The sequence below is a fragment of the Sus scrofa genome, chromosome 2 (genome assembly GCF_000003025.6).
Source record: "Sus scrofa isolate TJ Tabasco breed Duroc chromosome 2, Sscrofa11.1, whole genome shotgun sequence".
NCBI lineage: Eukaryota > Metazoa > Chordata > Mammalia > Artiodactyla > Suidae > Sus > Sus scrofa.
The window spans coordinates 86,020,256-86,036,550 of NC_010444.4; the positions used below are offsets into that span (position 1 = coordinate 86,020,256).

General features: G+C 45.2%; 1 protein-coding gene and 1 pseudogene across 2 annotated transcripts in view; both read left to right on the top strand.

The window, feature by feature from the left end:
- Positions 1-16,295, top strand: part of PDE8B (phosphodiesterase 8B) — a 316,607-nt gene that overhangs the window by 13,066 nt on the left and 287,246 nt on the right. The window lies entirely within an intron of this gene.
- On the top strand, positions 1,106-4,586 carry LOC110259404 (annotated as a pseudogene).

Here is a 16,295-nt window from a genome sequence, read left to right on the forward strand (position 1 = left end):
ATGTTTCTGAGATTCATCCATGTCGTTGTGTTCTCAAAATAAAGAAGATGAAAAAGCAAGTTGTAGGTTGTGAAAAAATATTTTTTAATATGTGTGTCTGATAAAAGGACTGGTATCATAGATGCTTTTCATTTACAAACTTTTTTTAGTTTTTACAAAGTCAAATGTATAGTCTTTTTCTTAATGCTGATGTCTTTAGTGTTGTTATCCCCAGTATTATACAACTATTCTTTAATAATTTGAGGCTTTTTCTTTCTTTCTTTTTTTTTTTTTTTTTGCTTTTTTGGGTATATGGAGGTTCCCAGGCTAGGGGTTGAATGAGAGCTACAGCTGCTGGCCTACACCACAACCACAGCAATGCTGAATTCTTAACCCACTGAGTGAGGCCAGGGATCGAACCCGCAACTTCATGGTTCCTAGTCGAATTCGTTTCCACTACACCACAATGGGAACTCCAATTTGAGGCACTTTTATAGTGATAAAATTTTAAATCAAAAATTAAAATTAAATCTAAAATGAAAGCATTAAAATCTTTAATCTACCTGAATTATCTTTCAAAAATGTAAGCAAATTATCCCAATACCATTTATTGATATTCCATCCTCTCCCTCCTCCAATTTAAAATGATTACTGAATATTCAAAAAGTTTGGATATTTTGGCCAATTCTGGTCCTTTTATTTTGTTTTTCAGCCTTGGAACAGCTGAATACTCTTAGTAGTGCTGCTATCTTTTCTGTTTTGTACCCTGTGAATCCTGTCTTCTCTCTCTGTCCCCCTTTGTTTCTCTTTCTTTTCCTTTCCCCCAGTGATGTGTTGAAATATAATTAAGCCATCCACCCTTCCCCACCAAATCATCTTGATGTTATCTTTGAGTTTAGTGAGCATACATTTTCTTTTTCCCTCCTAAATTTACTGAGGAATAATTGACAAGTATAATTGTATGTATGTAAAATGTACAGTGTGATGATTTTTAATGGCCACATCCATGGCATATGGAAGGTCCCTGGCCAGGGACTGAATCTGAGCTGCAGCTGCAACAACACCGGATCCTTTAACCTACCACCCCAGGCCAGGGATCAAACCCCCACCTCTGCAGCAACCCAAACCACTGCAGTCAGTTTCTTAACCCACCACACCACAGTGGGAACTCCTATGATGATTTGATATACATATATATTGTGGAATGATCACCAAGACCAAGATAATTTATACGTTTATCACTGGTGAGAATAGTCTTTATTTTAATATTGAGGGTGTGTTTACTTGGTAAGAGTAATGCAGAAACAGGAATATTAAAGCTTATAGAGGAGTTTCCTGGTGGCCTAGCAGTTAAGGATCCAGTGTTGTTCTTGCTGAGGCTCAGGTCACTGCTGTGGCATGGGTTTGATTCCTGGGCCAGGAATTTTTCTGCCTGCCACAGATGCAACCAATGAAATGAAATCTATTTGCTAAAAAAAAAGCTAATAGAAAGCCAGCCCATTACTACCCAATAATTCAGTGTTCCTGATCTTACCAATGAGTAGAGATAAAATGAGCCACTTTTTAAGACCACAGGGGTCTAATTTGTAAATTGCCTTTCCCAGGATACAAGTCTATAGGTAGGTCCCAAATAATTATTAATCATTCATAATAGTTCTTAGTCATGATTGACTCCTTTGCACAACGAATTGATTCCCATGTTTGCTTTAACCAGACCTAAGGTCTAAACAGACTTTACTTCAAATAAAGAAGACAGGTTAAAAGGGAGCATTAATCTTACTTACGGGAAAGTTACAGTAAAATGATCTCTGTGTAACTTTTCTTCCTTTCCTTCCTTCCTTCCTTCCTTCCTTCCTTCCTTCCTTCCCTCCCTCCCTTGCAGTATATGGAAGTTCCTGGGCCAGGGATGGAACCCGTGCCTCAGCAGCGACCCAGGCCACTGCAGTGACAGTGCTTGATTCTTAACCCACTGAATCACCAGGGAACTCCCGTGTAACTATTAGTAGCAGCTTGCCATTGATTTTACCCATGAGGCAAGCATATAAATAAACACCAAGAGAAAGAGCAAATAGAATACCTTCTGAACTCAATTTTGTGATAGGAATGAGGGTCAGAGATAAAATTATGATGACCCTAAACAGACACAGCAACCCGGGAAGAAAGGGAGTTGGAGAAATGGCCCGTATGGCATTCCTGCCCCCCTCAGTGTAATGTCTCTCTCTGTATTTCTTTTGTCTTTGGGGAGATTTTGGTTTAGTTTATTTAAGGATAGGATTCTTACATAAAGTGTTTACATGGCTCAGTTGAAGTAATAGACAAGAACACTTTGGAAAGGCTGGCATGCTTGAAAAATTTAAGGTATTATTATCATGCTTCTGAAAGCATAAAGAAGACTAAAGAAAGGTTATTATCTACTGAAAACTGTTGATAGTGGGACTTATAAAAAAATCTTCATTTCCCCTTTGAAAACCACTACTAACAATGTGGTACAATTTTTTTTCTCCAGTTACAGTTTATAAAACAAAAACTCTCACTCACAAGGATACAATAAGGAGTTTCTTTTCCCCAGTTCTTTGGGTCTGGCTCAAGGACTGGTTAAGCAGCTGTTTTGCAAAAGCTGACCTCTCTCCTTCCCCCTGCTTCCTAGTCTGTGCCCAACTGGCCAGCAAATTAATAAGGCTTAATGTCATCTAGTCTTTGAGTCAGGAATTAATAAACCATAGTCACATAAAAATTGTTTATATGCTTATGATGTATGAATTCACACTTTAAAGGCTCCATATTCTGTTTTATAAGCAGAGCTTCTACACCAGCTCTAGCTTTCCCCACGGATCCTGTGGCCTTGTGGTCCCATGGCCTTGTGGTCTTCTTTGTACTCTGGTGTCATCTGTTAAGGACACTGAAGGTCAACTTCTAATCTTACTTTCTGGTAAATAAATGGCCTCCATGGCCAGGATGAACCTCTCAATAGTTCAATGCCTTGGAGTCAGGTGAAAAGCTAAAAGGAGGGTCCTTGGAGGAGGAAGAGAGAGCGGATAGCCCATGGTTGGCTTCCATGGTTGGCTTCCAGTTAAAATAATTGGCATGTCATGCTTCCTCCCTTTGGAAGGTGTGACACTTTCAAAACCAGCCAGCACTGTGAGACTTGATCCCAGCTCTTTGACAGACTAGCCAGGTGGGCATTGCTCAGTCTGGTAGCATGTGTTTCTTGACCCCTTTAGTTTGTAACGGGGGCAGTAATGTCTGTGGTGCACCTCTCACAGGGTCATTCTAAAAGTTGTGTGTAGGCTTCTGGACTAAGATGGCATTGACAGCCCACCTGGGCTGGGGAGCTGCTGCAGCTGCCACGGGGCTGGAGAGGTGATTCTGTCATATGATGAATCCATATACTATTAAGAAACAGCCTCTGCATCAGTTTGTCCAGAGACCACCTTTTCCACTACCTGCAACCTTATGTAGCCCAGTGAAATACATGTTTATTCAAACACAAGCTACTCCAAATCCCAGCAGTTTAAAGTTTATTCCTGGAAAACCAGTTCTTGAGACAGAGACCATGATTTTCCCATACCAGCTGCATTTCGCTCCCCTCTGGCTAGGCAGTTATTTAGGACTGAAGGAGTAAAAAGTGTCTTCTTTGGACCAGATATCATCACCATCACAAAGGAAAATGAGGAGTTAGTTTGGAATTGACTAAAACCAGATATTTATGCTACAATTATGGATTTCTTTGCATCTAGCTTACCTTTAGTTACTGAAGAAACACCTTCAGGAGAAGCAGGATCTGAAGATGATGCTGAAGTGGTGGCAGGGATTAAGGAATTGTTAGATACAAGAATACGACCAACTGCGTAGGAAGATGGAGGAGATGTAACCTATAAAGCCTTTGCAGATGGCATCGTACAGCTGAAACTCCAAGTTCCTTTTACCAGCTGCCCCAGTTCAATCATTATTCTGAGGAATGGAATTCAGAACATGCTGCAGTTTTATATTCTAGAAGTAGAAGTTGCAGAACAGGTTATGGGTGATGAATCAGATGAAAAAGAAGCAAACTCATCTTCAAGTAATTTGAGTTTTCTTTGAGCCCAGCAGTCATACATGTTGGTAGTATATACTAACCTTTTATTATTCATCTGCTAAGGAATTTGAAGATTCAGAAAATATGCCCTTTCTTCAGAGAAAAAAAAAAGTGGTGTGTAATAACAAATGTGATAGGGCTTCATACAGTACCAGACACCATATATTCTTTTAAGGATGATGCCCTTTGATCTGCTCACGGGGGAAAATAAAAGCACTAAGTGTCTTGAAATCCAGAGGTCAGAGTTTTAGCTCTGCTTGTACTTGCTCAGTCCTTCACCCAACATTTCCAGTATGTGTTTACCAAGAAAATGTCTAGAGTGGAGAACCAAGGAGAACCGCTAGCTCCCGGCTTTGAAGTCAACTTGTGGGACCCAAGAGAGATAGTATGTGCAGTAACCTTATGGCTAAAACTTTCCATTGCTGCCCTTCTCCCCTCTTACGCTTCAGACCTCTACCCCCTCCCCGCAGGCCCACAGCCTCACATTCCCAGAATTGTGTTGGACTTACCAGAATCACCCCAAGCAGAATGTGTGTGCTTTGGGAGTGGGGGTTGGGGGTGGGGAAGGGTACAGGGCTCTCTGGTGGGGGAAGGACAAAGCAGGAGTGACCAACAAGGGAGTGTCCGAAGGTACCCCAGCAAAGTGGCTTTGGAAAGGCACAGCAGAGCTTTGGGGAGGTCCCACGGACCTCTCCCCACATCCATGCAGTTGGATATCAGCACTCCCAGCTGACCACAGATCTGGCTTCTGAGCCCAGTAGGGGCAAGATGATGGTACACCGAGGGATGCTCAGCAGCTGGTTCAATGGGGGACGAGGCAATAAGTAGAGCCCTGATTTGTAGTGTTTACCAACTTCTCTGGTGTAAATACTCCCACCCACCCTGGCCGAGTTCAAGCTACCTGTATGATGTCATTGGACACAGAGGTGGGAAAAAATGTGCAGTGACACACCAGATGTAGTCTTCCCACCATGGAGACCCATAGATATCCGTAACTTCAAGTTCCCAGATGAGTGAGTGTAATAGAATAATTAGGAATGATGAGATTTAGATATCATGGTACCCATGTTTTCTTTTTTGATTTTTTATGTGTTCTGTCAATTTCTGCTGTTCAGCAAAGTGACCCAATTTGTGTGTGTGTGTGTATACACACAAGCATTCTTTTTCTTAGATTGTTCCTCCATCATGTTCTATCACAAGTGGCTAGATATAGTTCCCTGTGCTATACAACAGGATCTCATTGCTTATCCACTCCAAATGCAACAGTTTCCATCTACTAACCCCAAACTTCCAGTCCATCCCACTCCCTCCCCCTCCCCCCTTGACAACCACAAGTCTATTCTCTATGTCCATGAGTTTTTTTTTTTCCCCTGTAGATAGGTTAATTTGTGCCATATATCAGATTACTGGTACCCTTGCTTTAATAGAATTTATTTAATTGTGTGCCTGTTTAAGATAACTTTTAATAATGGTAGTGTTTAACAGCAATGTGGCAAAATTCCTGAAATTTTGACCCTCAGCTCTATGAGCCAGGGACAAGCTGAGTTCAGAGGAGAAGGACAAAACACTGTATGTTAGTGGAACATCCAACCTCTAAGCAGGATGCAAGGCTCCTGCCTCCTATTTTATCCCCTCCCCTGGCAGGACAAGAGACCTAAAATAGGTCTGAAACAAACAGCTGGGCTTCCTTAACTATCACACCAAAGAATAGAATAACAACAACAACAAAAACCAGACCTTCACCCAGCTGGCGTAAAATCTCCCCCTTACCTCATGGTTAACCCATATCCACCTAACAGAGAACAGGTGTGAGAGGAAGGCTGAGCTTTGACACATACGGAAGATGAGAACTTGAACGGTGTTGAAACAGATAGGGACTATCAGAGAAGGTTCTAGAAGCCAGGAGTGGTATTTGGATGCTGAATACTTAGACTAAGGAGAGGAAACAGGGAAGGTGATGGGAGAAACCAACACTTCTCCTTCACGGTTCTGCTCTCGGCCAGTTCTGGCACAATTTTTGAAGAACCACATTCCCTCTTGAGATTCTTATGGGAAAGGAAAAAACTTTCTGTGGTCTCGGAAACATGGCTTATGAAAGAGATCTCCCAGCATTCAGGCCACAGAGCCAGCCTCAGCAGCCACAATGAGACACAAAATGAGACGTGCCTGAGGCCTGGGTCCTACCAAACCCTGCCCTGCTGAGTGCACATGGGGAGGAAAATGACCAAAGGCCATTTCAGCCCATTATCAGTCCAATCTACTTCTTGAACAGAAGCAGAGTTAGAAGTCTAATTCTAAAAATAACATTATAATCTGTCCTGGAATAGTCACATCTATCTGAAGCCAGCATGCCCAGCAATTGCATTTGGAATGGATAAGCAATGGGATCCTGCTGTGTAGCACTGGGAACTCTGTCTGGTCACTTGTGATGGTGCATGATAATGGGAGAAGAAAGTGTATATACATGTATGTGTGACTCGGTCACCTTGCTGTGCAGTAGAAAATTGACAGAACCCTGTAAATCAGCTATAATGGAAAAAAAATCACTATAGAAATTTTTTTTTTAAAAAACCCTGCATGCCTATGTGCATGCCTGCATATGTGTGTGTAGGGTGGGTTGAGGGAATGAACACTGTCTTACGTGTGTATATGCAACAGTGATTTTCTTTCCCATTTTATGTTTCCGTTCAAGGCAGCAGAGCAGATGCAATGCTGGAGAGTGGGGGAGGAGGGAACAGGGACCAGCACTGCTGTGTCCCCACAGGACCCAGCGTCTTCCACGGGTTATCCATGCCATGCTCACCAGCCTCTGAGGCAGGTCAAGTTGAGCAGCCAGGAAGGGGCAGAACTGTATTTTACACTTATCTCCTGGACACAAAGGCTACTCTCTTTTCCCAGTGTTCCGCTGCTGCTAATCACGTCCTTCAGACCAGACCAGAGATGTCCAGAGCTGGATCCTGCTCACCTCAGTACACCCTCCCCTGGAATGGTCCCCGGCACAGAGGAGAGGTCATGTTACATGTATCGTGTTAAATTCCCGTTAAATGGGTAGTGATTTCAGAACAAAGACTTATCATCTCAGTGTTTGACAGACTGTTAATTAGGAACAGACTCCACACACATCCTAGGTTGGATGATAACCCCCAAGAGTCAAGACATAAAACCAGATAAAGACCAACCCCAGTCTTTCCACCCTTATTTACAGACATTGGTTTATTCATAAGTGTGGCACCGCTTGTCAGCATTCCTCGGTGTGCTTTGAAGTCAAATGCCCTTTGATGAAAACAGGGTGTTAGACGGTAGACCAGACCGTGTCTGTTTTTGGCTTTGGTGCACAGGGATGCTGAATACTTGGAGAAAATCTAATAGAGGAATAGCTAGATTTATAAAGAATGTTTTTACTACAGAATTATTTACCATGGGTTCCCTTTAGAGCATCACAATCCAGACTATGTTTAAAATATGAATCAGTTTCCCCCGGCTGATTGGCACACTGCTTTTCAGCAGCACCTCTGAGTTAAGGGAGCCGCAGAGACCACCATCTATACCAGCTGGTTCCTGTGCAAGAGGGCACTCATCTCTCCCCTCCTGTACTTTCCTTCCTCTTCTGCAGGAAGAGAAATATCACCTCCATATATTCCTAGGCAGTCTGGTGAAGGGACAAGCTGGCTGCCCCTGAGAAGGGAAATTTGAGTGGAAGAAAACAGAGGAATTCCTGTCGTGGCTCAGTGGTAGCGAACATGACTAGTATCCGTGAAGATGTGGGTTCGAATCCTTGACTGGCTCAGTGGATTAAGGATCTGGTGTTTGTTGCTGTGAGCTGTGGTGTAGGTCGTAGATGTGGCTCAGATCTGGCATGGCTGTGGTGTAGGCCAGCAGCTGCAGCTCCTATTTGACCCCTAGCCCAGGAACTTCCATATGCTGCAGTTGTGGCAGAAAGAAAGAAAGGAAAGAAAGGAAAGGAAGGAAGGAAGGAAAGAAAGAAAAAGAAAGAGAAAGAAAGAAAAGAAGGAAATGAAAGAAGAAAGAAGGAAAGAAAGAAAGAGAAAGAAAGAAAAGAAGGAAAGAAAAGAAGGAAAGGAAGGAAGAAAGAAAGAAAGAAAGGAAAGAAAGAAAAGGAAAGAAAGAAAGAAAGAAAGAAAGAAGGAAAGGAAAGAAGGAAAGGAAGGAAGAAAGAAGGAAAGAAAGAAGAGAAAGAAAAGAAAGAAAGAAAGAGAGAAAGAAAGAAAGAAAGAAAGAAAGAAAGAAAGAAAGAAAGAAAGAAAGAAAGAAAGAAAAAGTGAGAGAGAGACAGAAAATAGATTGGGGAAGATGAGGGGGTGAGCGAAGGAATTGTGACATCCATCGGCTGAGAGCACCACTGCATCCCAGGAAACGCCCAGCCCAGGAAGTGGGGCCTGCCCTGTGGGACTGGGGACTCTTGAGGGAGAAGAAACGTGGCCCCCACAGCGTCAGAGCCCCCACCTGTTTACACCAACTGGTTTTCACCACCCGAGGGGGTAAATTGAGCTGCCTGTTTAATGATGAGGAAGTGGAGTGGAATGTGAGAATCCTCATTACTGACGTCAAGCTTGCCTTTCATTTTATTTATACCCATGACATTGTGACACGGGATCTAATTTTCCATTGTATTTTTTTCCCCTCTGTTAGGACGCAAGTGATGACAAGTGAATTTGTGCCTGGGCCTGAAAAACAATATTTTTAATTAATGTGAAGCCAGGGTCCTTACAGGATTTGGTGTCTGTCTCTATCTTCCCACCTGGCTGCCTCTCCCTTGATGCTCACCTGACCATCTCAAAGGGCAGAAGGGACCAGGCTCCTCCAGGGCATGCGCCCCCCACCCCACCAAGAAGTGTGAGCTTGAGGCGTCCACTTGCCCACTGCTCTCTGGTAACAGGCTGTTCCTTCCTGGCACGGGCACTGGAGGGAGGCCAGGGAGCAGTGAGGCTGCACGGCAGCCTTGGCACAGAGCCCTGGCTGCTGTCTGAGCTTGAATCTGGGCTCTGGCACCAGGAGCGTGGTTCCAGCTCCCTAACCCAGAACTGCCTGTGCAAGGACTACTCTGCTGCTTGTGCCCTGGTGGGGCCCCACACCTTCTGTCCCTTAGGGGCAGGGCAGGTTCAGGAACAGAGGTGGATGTGGAAAGAAGAGCAGGAGCAGTTCGGGCTCCTTGGCTAGGGCAAAGGTAAGTTAGGTCCCCGAGTGCAGAAGCAGCCTTTGGAGGTGTGTCTAGGCTGGAGGAGAGAGTGGCGTGTGTGTCCAGCAAGTGAACAGAGTGGGCTGTACCCCAGCTCCTCACATGGCACTGGGGCCTCAGCCCCCAAACTGCCTCCCTCCATTGCATCCCACGGCCTCAGCTCCAGATGCAGCATCACTAGTGTGGGGCCCTCTTCCCTCCCTGGGTCCCAGCAGACTAGCCACTATTTCAGGACGGCCTCCTGTCGCCAGCTTTTCAATGTTTTTCAGCCTCTGACCCCAGAGAAATCTCAACTTCCTTGTACTCCGCTCAGAAGATGTTTGTTATTCAGGATTCTGATGCAGACGCCTGATAAGGGAGGCCTCGGGCCTTCCAAGCTAGTAAACCAACAGAGTCTGAGGATTTGAGAGGCCCAAGGACAACCACACCCTGAGAGGTGGCAGGGCGCCAGCTCCTGTCACCTGAAATCTTCCAGGATATTTAGAAATGGGAGTCAGTGAGTTTTCACTGCATTTGCTTCCCATGCTTTGCTTGTTTTGCTTTTGAAAGTAAGGTTTCCAGTAGCACCAATGAAATTGGATCTGTATTTTACTGAGTCTGCAGTAGTTCGTACACTTGACTTGGTGTTGCCTTCAACTTCTGGTTAACTCTGTCTGGTTAACTCTTCTGGCTAAACTCTGTCGGTTTAGGTAAAAAATGGCATAGAGTAACCTGTGCTCTAGAAATACAGTGTGGAAAGCCAGAGAGGACACCTCAGAAGCTGTCCTGGGGAGTTCCCCCTTGTGGCTCAGTGGGTAACGAGCCCAACTCGTATCCACGAGGATGCAGATTCGATCCATGGCCTTGCTCAGTGGGTGAAGGATCCAGCGTTGCCATGAGCTGTGGTGTAGGTCACAGACATGGCTCAGATCCCAAGTTGCTGTGGCTATGGTGTAGGCCAGTAGCTGTAGCTCTGATTCGCCCCCTAGCCTGGGAACTTCCGTGTGCTGTGGGTGTGGTCCTAAAAAGACAAAGGCAAAAAAAAAAAAAGAAGAAGAAGAAAGAAAAAGCTGTCCTGGTGTCTCACCCCTCACTGACCCACCAGGGTAGGAGCTGCTTGGGTCAGAAGGGGCTGCATGTACACAGCTCAGGGCCAGGCCTTTAGAATTCCATTGCAACAGCCCACCTGAGACCCATTCCTGAAAGCCCGTGCCTGTTAAAGTAGCCTGCCTCAAGCGCTGCCTACTAGGTGCTGGGCTGGAGGTGGGGGGCCAAGGGCCAGGGGATGCAAATGAGACACAGGCCATTTCCATCAGCCAAAACATTACAGATCTAACACAAGGCTGTAGAAATGAATGATGGAGAGGACAAAAGTGGACTCCATGTGCTCAGGATAGAACTAGACATCTCTTGGTTCCATAGTGGGATACTGGTGTCACTTAGACACCCCTTTCCCAAGGCTCCCTGGAGGGACAAGGGCATGAAATTTGTAGTCAGACAGGCCCATGTTCAAGTCCTTCCTCACGAGCTCTTTGATCTTGGGAAGGTTCTTAAACTCTCTGCTCCTCAGTTTCTACATCTGTGAAAGGGAGACGCCGGGCCTGTCATAGAGTTACTGTGGGGGTTGAATGAGAAAAGGAAAACAAGTGCGTCCACAGCCTCGAGCACATAGTAGGGCCTCACTCGCCTTCTCCATTTTAACTGGGGATGGGAGAGCCCCACAGAGGATCTGCTTTTTTTAAAAAACTGAAATGTGGAAGTTCCCATCGTAGCTCAGCAGTTAGCAAACCCGACTAGCATCCATGAGGATGCGGGTTTGATCCCTGGCCTTGCTCAGTGGGTTAAGGATCTGGTGTTGCCATGAGCTGCGGTGTAGGTCACAGAGGTGGCTTTGCTGTGGCTGTGGTGTAGGCCGGCAGATACAGCTCCAATTGGACCCCTAGCCTGGAAACCTCCTTATGCCACAGGTGCGTCCCTAAAAAAAAAAATTGAAATGTAGTTGATGTGTGTTATGTAACAATGTATATATATATATATATATATATATATTTGGAATATATATTTTCTTTTTCAGATTCTTCTCCATTATGAGTTATTACAAAATATTGAAGATAGTTCCCTGTGCTGTACAGTAGGTCCTTATTGATTATCTAATCTGCTCAATGTATAGTGGTGTATATATGTTAATCCCAAACTCCTAATTTATCCCTCTCCCCTCCCTTTCCCCTTTGGTAACCATAGGTTTGTTTTCTATGTCTGTGGCTCTATTTCTATGTTGTAAATAAGTGTATTTGTATCATTTTTAAAGATTCCACCTAGAAGTGATGTCATGGAGTCACTGGTATGGTATTTGCCTTTCTCTGAGTGTGATAATTTCTAGGTCCATCCATGTTGCCGCAAATGGCATGATTTCATTCTTTTTTATGGCTGAGTAGTATTCCACTGTATATATGTGCCCCATCTTGTTTATCCATTCCTCTGTAATGGACATTTATGCTGCTTGCTTGTCTTGATTATTATAATACTGCCACTGTGAACATTGGGGTGCATGTATATTTTCAAACCAGAGTTTCAGTCTTTCTGGATAGATTCCCAGGAGTGGGATTATGGATCATATGGTAGCTCTATTTTTAGTTTTTTTAAGGAGCCTCCATACTGCTTGCATAGTGGCTGCAGAGAGGGTCTGCTTTTAAGTCTTAGCCCAGCCAAGTGGCTCCACTGCTCTGAGTTTTCTTTATGATAGACTCTGAAGGTTGGGGAAGTGTATGAGGACTGAGTAGATAGGAGTGTGCTGATTGAGACGTGGGGTGAAGGGACAGGTGAGCCCCCAGACTCAGGGACACGGCGTGGGGAGAAGAATGGTCTTCTTAAGTAGGGATTAGAAGAGAAGAGCCGAGGAACATGGAAATATGGCTGACCTGACCCTTACCTTGCTCTCCAAGGTGGAGCTGGGTTGGGGGAGGGGCTGCCTCTGCCAGGATACGTCTGCCTTAGAGATTCATGATCTTGTCATGTGGCTGGGGGAGGTAACACTGAGGTATGGTATGGGGTCCATGGTACAGGTTCCCCTGAGCCAGAGTCCCCTGGACAAGGCCCCCGGCCCTTCTCCCATCCCCCACCGCTGTCATGACCCCAGCAGCCAGCTACCCATAATCCTCCAGGAGCTATCCTCGGTCTTCCTGTGTCTTGTGAAGACTGGGGTGAAATGCGCATAGTGAGACACTCCTGTCAGGAGGCAGCGTTCATCAGCCATGGGGAGGAATGTGTGTCTATTGAAAAAATTATTTTTGTGAAGATATTCAAATCCGAACATCTTACCTGTCTAACCAGGCCAAGGTGGAGAGTGAACCTTGATTCCTTCTCATACGCATTAGGCCTCAAAGAGAAGAGCGCGTTGTCGTGTGAACAGAGACACTGAGTCATCTGTGCTGGCTTCAGAGGGGCTCTAAGCAAAAAGCAAGGCTGCTCCAAATCTACCCAGGATCTGAAACTCTCACATAGCTAAGAATTTTGCCCTCCTCCTTGAGCATACTGCTTACCCAAGCTACTGATAAACAACAGTGACCTCTATCTCCTGATCCCCCTCCCTGCTCCACACACACCCCCATTTATTCCTGTGGCTTCTCAGCAATGGAAAGACAAGAGAGGCTGAGACATGGGGTCATGGGTGGCCTTCACTCTGAGTGGGTAAATGAGGCTTGCCTGTCTTTCACGCTGTTGTTCATGTCTAGAGGTACAGTCCACACAGTGGGCTCCAGAAGGACTCTGGAGTCTCACAGCCAGGCTGGCTCATGAGCAGGGTATGGTTAGAAAAAAAAAAACAAACAAAAAAACAACCAATAAATAAGCATTGATTGAGTACCTACTTTATGGCAAGCACCATGTAAGGCTTTGGGTATACCTGGTCCCGGTCTTCAAGGAACTCAGAGTCTGGTGAGAAAGATAGATGTTAAGCAAAGAAACCCCAACAGTTATATGATTTGCAAATGGTGATAAATGAATGGCTGTCATGAGAGAGAATAACAGTGGGGCATAATACAGTCTGGAGAGCTGGGGTCGAGGAAAGGCTCTCTGAGGAAGTGGCAGTTGGAGTTCCCATGGTGGCTTCAGTGGAAAACCAATCTGACTAGTATCCATGAGGACACAGGTTCGATCCCTGGCCTCACTCAGTGGGTTAAGGATCCGGCGTTGCCATGAGCCGTGGTGTAGGTTGAAGACACAGCTCAGATCTGGCGTTGCTGTGGCTCTGGCATAGGTCAGTGACTATAGCTCCAATTCAACCCCTGGCCTGGGAACTTCCATATGCCTCACGTGACCCTAAAAAAAAAAAAAAAAAAAAAAAAAAGGAAGTGACAGTGAAGCCTAAAACAGTGCTTCTCAAATTTTAACATGCATCAGCATCACCTGGAGAGTTTGTTACAAAACAGGTTTCTCGGTCCACCCCTGACCCCAGGGTTTCTGAATCAGTATCCCCAAGGTAGGTCCCAAGAATTTGCATTATTAATAAGATCCTGGGTGACGCTGAGGCTGATGGTTTGGAGTCCAAGCTCTGAGAACCACTGGCCTGGAGGATTGGTGGGAATTAGCCGGGTGAAGAGAGTCAGGGAGACCAGTGAGCAGAGGGAGTAGCGTGTGCCAGCACCCTGATGTGGGAAAGATCTGGGGGCAGCAGTTAATGGAAAGGTCAGCATCCTGAAGGCAGTGACTCAAGAGACCAGCAGCTTGAGGTGATGTTAGAGATGAACTTGACCCTCCCATCCTGAAACGCACTTCAACAGAGTCCCCCACACCCCCAACCAGTGGTAGCATGTCTAAGAATGATGGTTCCATTGACCTGCAGAGATGTCCTCCTGCTACGTGGGGCTAATGGAGCTGTGCTAGTCCTGAGATCGTGTGAGACTAAATGGGATCATGTATGCAAGGGGCTGAGGGCAGGTCAAATGCCCAGTCCCGTTCCAGTGTTCTTTCCTCTCTCTATTCCCTGGCCTGAACCATGGCCCTGTCTCAAGTTCCCTGCTTTAGCGGGGGGGAGGACATGTTGCTGAATTGGTGCTGTCCTAGAGCTGCAAGCACAAAGAATTCACGTGGAAGGAGTCCATGATACCTACTGGAATTTGGTTAAGTAGTTGAGGCTAGATTAAAATTTTGGACACCACTTCCAAAGAGCAGGTGTATGCGTATGTTTTCCTACGTTTCATGGGATTCACAAGTGTTGCAGGATTTTAAACCAAGGAAAGCCTGGGTTTGGGTTTTGGGGCCAAAGTGCACAATTGGCATTAGGCTAGTTCAATTCCAAATACTTCATGTTTTGTTTTGTTTTTGCTTTTTTAGGCCCACAAATGGCATATGGAGGTTCCCAGGCTAGAGGTTAAATTGGAGCTGTAGCTGCCGGCCTACACCACAGCCACAGCAACACCAGATCCGAGCCACGTCTGCAACCTACACCACAGCTCTCGGCAACACCAGATCCTTAACCCACTGAGTGAGGTCAGGGATCAAACCCACAACCTCATGGTTTCTAGTCGGATTCATTTCTGCTGTGCCACAACAGGAACTCCTCCTCAAATATGTTTTTTGAGTCCTCCCTCTGTGCCAGGTGCCCTGTGAGGTGATGGGAAAACAGAGGTAGGTGACCAAGGCTGGGTCCCTGCTTTTGAGAAGCCTGTAGTCTCACTGGGACATGGACTTGTAAGTAACACAGAGCAGTGGGATAAAGCCATAAGAAAGGTCTGTAAGAAGGGCAGTAGAAACTCAGGAGACAGAGCAGTCTGCCTGGTGAAATTGGAGGTCACAAACAGAAAGTGACATCGGAGCCAAGCCTGTAAGGGAAACATCAAGAGAATGAGCAGAACTGAAGGGTAAGTGAACAAATCTTTAAGGAACTTTTTTGTTATTGTTTTAGACTCTGACCTTAGTCATCATTATGAGCTTCTAAGATACATGGCCACATGGAGTTGAATTTGATTTAAAATATTGTGTAAATGGTTATATATAGAAACACATATGGAAACAATCTGAAAATATTTCTCCTCAAATATAGTGCCATGTGCTTTTAAGAATTTGCTATTTCTGGATGAAAATGTGAAATATGGTTTGGTCTTTGGAGACTCAGAAGAAATTATGTCACCATTCCAAGTGAAAGTGATTTTGATGATTAATTCATTCGTTGTCTGCAGTAAGTCAGTCGACAAACGTTTAGTTAGAAATTTCGATTTTTGAAGCACTGCAGTAGGCCTTTGGCGGGGGGGTGGGCAACAAAGACTTTTTGTCCTGCCCTCAGGACTCTTCAAGCCTTAGGAGTGAGAAAACCACCTGGAGACAGATAATTCTAACACTAGTGGGTGGTAAGTGATATGAGTAAATGCCAACAAAATGCTTCAGGTATCTAGAGGGGGCAAAGAAAAAGCTATTTTAGGACTGGGAACATGATAGGAGGCTTGACCATTTATGATGAAGCCATTTGCACTAGACCTCATAAGGGTGGGAAGGGATCAGACATTCAGAACCCGGGGTGGGAGAGGTGTTCCAGGCAGAGGGAAGTTTTGAACAAAAAGAGTGGGAAATCACTTGTAAATGGCACTTTGTCCCATTTAAGGGTATGACTTAGGGAAAGAGCTAGTATTGGGAGATGTCAGCCTCACAGCAAGGTTTGGACTTGATTCTACAGGCTATGACTTCTTGGAATTTGAAATGCCAAACATTTGTCTCTTGGTTCCTTGTAGGCTTGTTTTAGTTGGCATCGCAGGCCTGACCTTTGTCGTACATACTTTGGTTCAACCCCTAGGATATATTTTAAAAGATCAGTCTGTGTATGCTGATAGTAGAATTGAAGTGTGGCTCCAAAGAGCTGTATGGCTGCAGAGTTAAAGTAGACCCTTTCTTGGGGAGTTTGTGATTCCACCTCTGGAGGTTGAAAGAAATGGATTTTGTGTCAGAGGCTCTTTAAGAAACAGAGGAAGGCTTGTCCTGCACAGGGATGGATGGGTGTGGGCAGGGTTAAGTGAAACCCAACAAGAGATGGTGGGCTAGTGAGAGCTGAGGAGCTCTTACTACCTGTGGGCCAAA